At 49.0% G+C, this 8,843-nt stretch overlaps 1 long non-coding RNA gene across 1 annotated transcript; it reads right to left on the bottom strand.

Moving 5' to 3' along the window:
* Nucleotides 1-8,200: 8,200 nt before the first annotated feature.
* Nucleotides 8,201-8,637, bottom strand: LOC127918245 (uncharacterized). Its single transcript, XR_008099544.1, has 3 exons — nucleotides 8,535-8,637; nucleotides 8,364-8,463; nucleotides 8,201-8,296 (listed from the first exon to the last, which is right to left on the bottom strand). It is a non-coding gene; the product is annotated as an uncharacterized LOC127918245 (long non-coding RNA).
* Nucleotides 8,638-8,843: the final 206 nt, after the last annotated feature.

Below are 8,843 nucleotides of genomic sequence, written 5' to 3'. Positions count from 1 at the left end.
TGTTTCTCTCTCTCTCTCTCCACCCCTCCATCTCTCTGTTTCTCTCTCTCTCCTCCACCCCTCCATCTCTCTGTTTCTCTCTCTCCTCCACCCCTCCATCTCTCTGTTTCTCTCTCTCCTCCATCTCTCTGTTTCTCTCTCTCCTCCACCCCTCCATCTCTCGTTTCTCTCTCTCTCCTCCACCCTCCATCCTCTGTTTCTCTCTCTCTCTCTCCTCCACCTCCATCTTCTGTTTCTCTCTCTCCTCCATCTCTCTGTTTCTCTCTCTCTCCACCCCTCCATCTCTCTGTTTCTCTCTCTCCACCCCTCCATCTCTCTGTTTCTCTCTCTCTCCCCACCCTCCATCTCTCTGTGTCTCTCTCTCTCCACCCCTCCATCCCTCTGTTTCTCTCTCTCTCCTCCACCCTCCATCTCTCTGTTTCTCTCTCTCCTCCACCCCTCCATCTCTCTGTTTCTCTCTCTCTCCTCCACCCCTCCATCTCTGTTTATCTCTCTCTCTCTCTCCACCCCTCCATCTCTCTGTTTCTCTCTCTCCTCCACCCCTCCATCTCTCTGTTTCTCTCTCTCTCTCTCTCACCCCTCCATCTCTCTGTTTCTCTCTCTCTCCCCCACCCCTCCATCTCTCTGTTTCTCTCTCTCTCTCCTCCACCCCTCCATCTCTGTTTCTCTCTCTCTCCCCACCCCTCCATCTCTCTGTTTCTCCTCTCTCTCCTCCACCCCTCCATCCTTCTGTTTCTCTCTCTCCCTCCACCCCTCCATCCTCTGTTTCTCTCTCTCTCCCCACCCCTCCATCTCTCTGTTTCTCTCTCTCTCTCCTCCACCCTCCATCTCTCTGTTTCTCTCTCCTCCTACCCCTCCATCTCTCTGTTCTCTCTCTCTCCTCCACCCCTCCATCTCTCTGTTTCTCTCTCTCTCTATCCTCCAGCTCTGTTTCTCTCTCTCTCTCCTCCCCCCTCCATCTCTCTGTTTCTCTCTCTCCTCCACCCCTCCATCTCTCTGTTTCTCTCTCTCTCCTCCACTCCTCCATCTCTCTGTTTCTCTCTCTCTCTATCCTCCAGCTCTGTTTCTCTCTCTCTCCTCCATCCCTCCATCTCTCTGTTTCTCTCTCTCTCCCCACCCCTCCATCTCTGTTTCTCTCTCTCTCTCCTCCACCTCCATCTCTCTGTTTCTCTCTCTCTCCTCCACCCCCTCCATCTCTCTGTTTCTCTCTCTCTCCTCCACCCCTCCATCTCTCTGTTCCTCATCTCTCTCTCCTCCACCCCTCCATCTCTGTTTCTCTCTCTCTCCTCCACCTCTCCATCTCTCTGTTTCTCTCTCTCTCCTCCACCCCTCCATCTCTCTGTTTCTCTCTCTCTCTCTCCACCCCTCCATCTCTCTGTTTCTTCTCTCTCCTCCACCCCTCCATCTCTCTGTTTCTCTCTCTCTCCCCCACCCCTCCATCTCTCTGTTTCTCTCTCTCTCCTCCACCCCTCCATCTCTCTGTTTCTCTCTCTCTCCTCCACCCCTCCATCTCTCTGTTTCTCTCTCTCTCCTCCACCCCTCCATCTCTCTGTTCTCTCTCTCTCTCCTCCACCCCTCCATCTCTCTGTTTCTCTCTCTCTCTCCTCCATCTCTCCATTTCTCTCTCTCCTCTCTCTCCTCCACCCCTCCATCTCTCTGTTTCTCTCTCTCTCACCTCCACCCCTCCATCCCTCTGTCTTCTCTCTCTCCTCCACCTCCTCCATCTCTCTGTTTCTCTCTCTCTCTCTCTCCTCCACCCCTCCATCTCTCTGTTTCTCTCTCTCTACCTCCACCCTCCATCCCTCTGTTTCTCTCTCTCTGCTCCTCCACCCCTCCATCTCTCTGTTTCTCTCTCTCTCCTCCACCCTCCATCTCTCTGTTTCTCTCTCTCTCCTCCACCCCTCCATCTCTCTGTTTCTCTCTCTCTCCTCCATCTCTCTGTTTCTCTCTCTCTCCTCCACCCCTCCATCTCTCTGTTTCTCTCTCTCTCCTCCACCCCTCCATCTCTCTCCCTACCCCCCCCCCCTCCCTTAATTCTGTTTCTCTCTCTCTCTCTCCTCCACCCCTCCATTCTCTCTGTTTCTCTCTCTCTCCTCCATCTCTCTGTTTCTCTCTCTCTCCTCCACCTCCATCTCTGTTCTCTCTCTCTCACCTCTCCATCTCTCTGTTTCTCTCTCTCTCCTCCACCCCCATCTCTCTGTTTCTCTCTCTCTCCTCCACCCCTCCATCCCTCTGTTTCTCTCTCTCCCCCCTCCATCTCTGTTTCTCTCTCTCCCACTCCTCCATCTCTCTGTTTCTCTCTCTCTCTCCTCCACCTCCATCTCTCTGTTTCTCTCTCTCCTCCACCCCTCCATCTCTCTGTTTCTCTCTCTCTCCTCCACCCCTCCATCTCTCTGTTCTCTCTCTCTCTATCCTCCAGCTCTTGTTTCTCTCCTCCTCCACCTCTCCATCTCTCTGTTTCTCTCTCTCTCTCCACCCCTCCATCTCTCTGTTTCTCTCTCTCTCCTCCACCCCTCCATCTCTGTTTCTCTCTCTCTCCATCCTCCAGCTCTGTTTCTCTCTCTCTCCTCCACCCCTCCATCTCTCTGTTTCTCTCTCTCTTCCCCACCCTCCATCTCTCTGTTTCTCTCTCTCTCCTCCACCTCTCCATCTCTCTCTCTCTCCTCCATCTCTCATCTCTCTCTCTCTCCTCCATCTCTCTCTTCTCTCTCCTCCACCCTCCATCTCTCTGTTTCTCTCTCTCCTCCATCTCTCCATCTCTCTGTTTCTCCTCTCTCTCCTCCACCCCTCCATCTCTCTGTTTCTCTCTCTCGTCCTCCACCCCTCCATCTCTCTGTTTCTCTCTCTCTCCTCCACCCCTCCATCTCTCTGTTTCTCTCTCTCTCCCCACCCCCTCCATCTCTCTGTTTCTCTCTCTCTCCTCCACCTCCATCTCTGTTTCTCTCTCCTCCTCCACCCCTCCATCTCTCTGTTTCTCTCTCTCTCCTCCACCCCTCCATCTCTGTTTCTCTCTCTCTCCTCCACCCCTCCATCTCTCTCTGTCTCTCTCTCTCTCCTCCACCCCGCCATCTCTCTGTTTCTCTCTCTCTCCTCCACCCCTCCATCTCTCTGTTCTCTCTCTCTCTCCTCCACCCCTCCATCTCTGTTTCTCTCTCTCTCCTCCACCCCTCCATCTCTCTGTTCTCTCTCTCTCTCCTCCACCCCTCCATCTCTCGTTTTCTCTCTCTCTCCTCCACCCCTCCATCTCTCTCTCTCTCTCTCTCTCCTCCACCCCTCCATCTCTCTGTTTCTCTCTCTCCTCCACCCCTCCATCCCTCTGTTTCTCTCTCTCTCCTCCACCCCTCCATCTCTCTGTTTCTCTCTCTCTCCTCCACCCGTCCATCTCTCTGTTTCTCTCTCTCTCTCTCCACCCCTCCATCTCTCTGTTTCTCTCTCTCTCCTACCCCTCCATCTCTGTTTCTCTCTCTCTCTCCACCCCTCCATCTCTCTGTTTCTCTCTCTCTCCTCCACCCGTCAATCTCTCTGTTTCTCTCTCTCTCCACCCCTCCATCCCTCTGTTTCTCTCTCTCTCCACCCCTCCATCTCTGTTTCTCTCTCTCTCCTCCACCCCTCCATCTCTCTGTTTCTCTCTCTCTCCTCCATCTCTCTGTTTCTCTCTCTCTCCTCCACCCCTCCATCTCTGTTTCTCTCTCTCTCCTCCATCTCTCTGTTTCTCTCTCTCTCTCTCTCCACCCCTCCATCTCTCTGTTTCTCTCTCTCTCTCCACCCCTCCATCTCTCTGTTTCTCTCTCTCTCCTCCATCTCTGTTCTCTCTCTCTCCTCCATCTCTCTGTTTCTCTCTCTCCCCCCACCTCCATCTCTGTTTCTCTCTCTCTCCTACCCCTCCATCTCTCTGTTTCTCTCTCTCTCCCCCACCCCTCCATCTCTCTGTTTCTCTCTCTCTCTCCTCCACCCCTCCATCTCTGTTTCTCTCTCTCTCCTCCATCTCTCTGTTTCTCTCTCTCTCTCCTCCACCCTCCATCTCTCTGTTTCTCTCTCTCCCTCCCTCCATCTCTCTGTTTCTCTCTCTCCTCCACCCCTCCATCTCTCTGTTTCTCTCTCTCTCCTCACCCCTCCATCTCTCTGTTTCTCTCTCTCTCCTCCATCTCTGTTTCTCTCTCTCTCCTCCACCCCTCCATCTCTCTGTTTCTCTCTCTCCTCCCTCCATCTCTCTGTTTCTCTCTCTCTCCTCCATCCCTCTCGTCTCTCTCTCTCACCCCTCCATCTCTCTGTTTCTCTCTCTCTCCTCCATCTCTCTGTTCTCTCTCTCTCCTCCACCCCTCCATCTCTGTTTCTCTCTCTCTCTCCATCTCTCTGTTTCTCTCTCTCTCTCCTCCACCCCTCCATCTCTGTTTCTCTCTCTCTCTCCACCCCTCCATCTCTCTGTTTCTCTCTCTCTCCTCCACCCCTCCATCTCTCTGTTTCTCTCTCTCTCCTCCACCCCTCCATCTCTGTTTCTCTCTCTCTCTCCTCCACCCTCCATCTCTCTGTTTCTCTCTCTCCTCCACCCCTCCATCTCTGTTTCTCTCTCTCTCTCCTCCACCCCTCCATCTCTGTTTCTCTCTCTCTCCTCCCACCCTCCATCTCTGTTTCTCTCTCTCTCTCCTCCACCCCTCCATCTCTCTGTTTCTCTCTCTCTCCTCCACCCCTCCATCCCTCTGTTTCTCTCTCTCTCCTCCACCCCTCCATCTCTCTGTTTCTCTCTCCTCCTCACCCTCCATCCCTCTGTTTCTCTCTCTCCTCCACCCCTCCATCTCTCTGTTTCTCTCTCTCTCCTCCACCCCTCCATCTCTCTGTTTCTCTCTCTCTCCTCCACCCCTCCATCTCTCTGTTTCTCTCTCTCTCCTCCACCCCTCCATCTCTGTTTATCTCTCTCTCTCTCCATCTCTCTGTTCTCTCTCTCTCCCCCACCCCTCCATCTCTCTGTTTCTCTCTCTCTCCTCCACCCCTCCATCTCTGTTTATCTCTCTCTCTCTCCTCCATCTCTCTGTTTCTCTCTCTCTCCTCCACCCCTCCATCTCTGTTTATCTCTCTCTCCTCCATCTCTCTGTTTATCTCTCTCTCTGAATGTACTAAAATCACATTTACCAAGGCTAAATTTAAACCTTATTGGTGAGGTCACTTTTACTGAAAACAACCAAAACCTCATAACAGGCCACAGCATGGAAGAGGCACAACAGACTGCCTGGTGGGTAAAGTCAAGGAGGTACATTATCTTACACATACAATATCATCCTCTGTTGACCCTATGACAGGCGCTGAAGGAGGCTCAGGCAGGTTACCATGGAGACCATAACACAGACAAACCCAACATGAGTCTGTGAAGTCCCCAAACGGCTGACTGATATCATGATATATTAAATATAACAAACTTTTATGTGACTGATATCATTCAAAAGACCCAACAAAAGGTTCAACCTGTTAACAGAAAGTATACTACAGCAATAGTATCTGTGTGTGTGTGTGTGTGTGTGTGTGTGTGTGTGTGTGTGTGTGTGTGTGTGTGTGTGTGTGTGTGTGTGTGTGTGTGTGTGTGTGTGTGTGTGTGTGTGTGTGTGTGTGTGTGTGTGTGTGTGTGTGTGTGTGTGTGTGTGTGTGTGTGTGTGTGTATGTGTGTGTGTGTGTGTGTTTGTGTATGTGTGTGTGTGTGTACGGTGTAGATTGTGACATCATACGCTCATTACCCATGTAAATTCATGCGTGTGTGGGATATATTAGACATCTTAAATGGACGGTAAGAGGGAATGTTTCAACAAACAGCATCGCTCTCGGTGTCGAGCCACACGTGAAAGTGGAGGCACAAGTCCTAATGAATATGTATATGCAATATGCATTCAGATGGATGCGTGACCCTTGACCTAGTGCGAAGGAATCTACATTAAAATGAGCCCCCATTAAGTCAACACACAGCCCCGAGGAAGCACAGTAGATATATTCAACTCCTGGGACTCGTGTTGCTGTTATATTAAAGTTAAGTTGCCTAGACCTAAACCTTTGTGTGTTCATATACAACACCAGTCAAAAGTTTGGACACACTAACTCATATTCTAATTATTATATATATATATATATATATATATATATATATATATATATATATATATATATATATATATATATATAATTAAACTATTTTCTATGTTGTAGAATAATAGTGAAGACATCATGAAATAACACATATGGAATCATTAAGTAACCAAAAAGTGTTAAACAAATCAAAATATATTATAGATTCTTCAAAGTAGCCGCCCTTTGCCTTCGCGACAGATTTGCACACTTTTGTCATTCTCTCAACCAACTTCACCTGGAATGCCTTTCCAACAGTCTTGAAGGATTCCCACATATGCTAAGCACTTGTTGGCTGCTTTTCCATCACTCTGTAGCCCAACTCATCCCAAATCATCTCAATTGGGTTGAGGTCGGGTGATTGTGGAGGCCAGGTCATCTGATGCAGCACTCCATCACTCTCCTTCTTGGTCAAATAGCCCTTACACAGCCTGGAGGAGTGTGTTTTGGGTCATTGTCCTGTTGAAAAACAAATTATAGTCCCACTAAGCGCAAATCAGATGGGATGGCATATTGCTGCAGAATGCTGTGGTAGCCATGTTGGTTAAGTGTGCCTTGAATTCTAAATAAATCACAGACAGTGTCACCAGCAAAGCACCATCACACCTCCTCCTCCATGCTTCACGGTGTAAAGGAAAACCACATGCGGATATCATCCGTTCACCTACTGGTCTCACAAAGACACGGCGGTTTGAACCAAAAATAAAAAAATTGGATAGATTTCAACCAGTCTAATGTCCATTGCTCCATTTCTTGGCCCAAACAAGTCTCTTCTTATTATTGGTGTCCTTTAGTAGTGGTTTCTTTGCAGCAATTCGACCATGAAGGCCTGATTCACGCAGTCTCCTCTGAATAGTTGATGTTGAGATATGTCTGTCACTTGAACTCTGTGAAGCATTTATTTGGGCTACAATTTCTGAATTTCCAATGAACTTATCCTCTGCAGCAGAGGTATCTCTGGGTCTTCCATTCCTGTGGCGGGCCTCATGAGAGACAGTTTCATCATAGCACTTGATGGTTTTTGCGACTGCACTTGAAGAAACTTTCAAAGTTCTTGAAATTTTCCAGACTGACTGACCTTCATGTCTTAAGATGGGCTGTCATTTCTCTTTGCTTATTTGAGCTGTTCTTGCCATAATATGGACTTGGTCTTTTACCAAATAGGGCTATATTCTGTATACCAACCCTACCTTGTGACAACACAGCTGATTGGCTCAAACGCATTAAGAAGGAAATAAATTCCACAAATGATCTTTTAACAAGGCACACCTGTTAATTGAAATGCATTCCAGGTGACAACCTCATGAAGCTGGTTGAGAGAATGCCAAGAGTGTGCAAAGCAGTGTTCAAGGCAAAGGCGGCTACTTTGAAGAATCTAAAATATATTTTGATTTGTTTAACACTTTTTGGTTACTACATGATTCCATATGTGTTATTCCATAGTTTTGATGTCTTCACTACTATACTACAACATAGAAAATAGTAAAAATAAAGAAAAACTTATGACTGGTAGTGTACATCAGCAGTCGTTTGTCTTGAGATATCTGTCAATTAAAATAGTTTAATCATGTTTCCTTGTGTAGCCTTTAGGAAAGCAACCTTAAATGTCGTCTGAATGGCCGGGGTCTAGAAAACATCTGAGAGGATCAAAAGAACAGGAGAAAGTGGATGGTGCATTAGTTCTGGTTGTACATCTCATTCTGTATTCTAAACTCATCTCTAACAAAGCAGCAAGAGATCCTTGAAGTAGGCTGATGACACTGTCATTTGTCCCCATGATTGCTGAATACACAGACTGCTGAACAGGACCAGTGATGTAAAATACAGCACGTTCAGGAAGTATCATACACCTTTATTTAACTAGTCAGTTTAAGAATACATTCTTATTTACAATGACACCCTAGGAACAGTGGGTTAACCACCTTGTTCAGGAGCAGAACGACAGATATTTATTTATCTTGTCAGCTCGGGGATTCGATCTAGCAACCTTTCAGTTACTAGTCCAACGCTCTAACCACTCGGCTACCTGCCTCTAACCACTAGGCTACCTGCCTCTAACCACTAGGCTACCTGCCTCTAACCACTAGGCTACCTGCTCCTCTAACCACTAGGCTACCTGCCTCCGCTAACCACTAGGCTACCTGCCTCCGCTAACCACTAGGCTACCTGCCTCCGCTAACCACTAGGCTACCTGCCTCTAACCACTAGGCTACCTGCCTCTAACCACTAGGCTACCTGCTCTCTAACCACTAGGCTACCTGCCTCCGCTAACCACTAGGCTACCTGCCTCCGCTAACCACTAGGCTACCTGCCTCCGCTAACCACTAGGCTACCTGCCTCCGCTAACCACTAGGCTACCTGCCTCTCTAACCACTAAGCTACCTGCCTCGCTAACCACTAGGCTACCTGCTCTCTAACCACTAGGCTACCTGCCTCCTCTAACCACTAGGCTACCTGCCTCCTCTAACCACTAGGCTACCTGCCTCCTCTAACCACTAGGCTACCTGCCTCCTCTAACCACTAGGCTACCTGCCTCTCTAACCACTAGGCTACCTGCCTCTAACCACCAGGCTACCTGCTGGTTACTGGTCCAACACTCTAACCACTAGGCTACCTGCCTCTAACCACTAGGCTACCTGCTGGTTGCTGGTCCAACACTCTAACCACTAGGCTACCTGCCTCTAACCACGAGGCTACCTGCTGGTTACTGGTCCAACACTCTAACCACTAGGCTACCT

The sequence above is a fragment of the Oncorhynchus keta genome, unplaced genomic scaffold, assembly GCF_023373465.1.
Source record: "Oncorhynchus keta strain PuntledgeMale-10-30-2019 unplaced genomic scaffold, Oket_V2 Un_contig_13837_pilon_pilon, whole genome shotgun sequence".
Taxonomy (NCBI): Eukaryota; Metazoa; Chordata; class Actinopteri; order Salmoniformes; family Salmonidae; genus Oncorhynchus; species Oncorhynchus keta.
The sequence above is the reverse complement of the archived record's forward strand: the minus strand, read 5'-3'. Positions and strand labels throughout refer to the sequence as shown.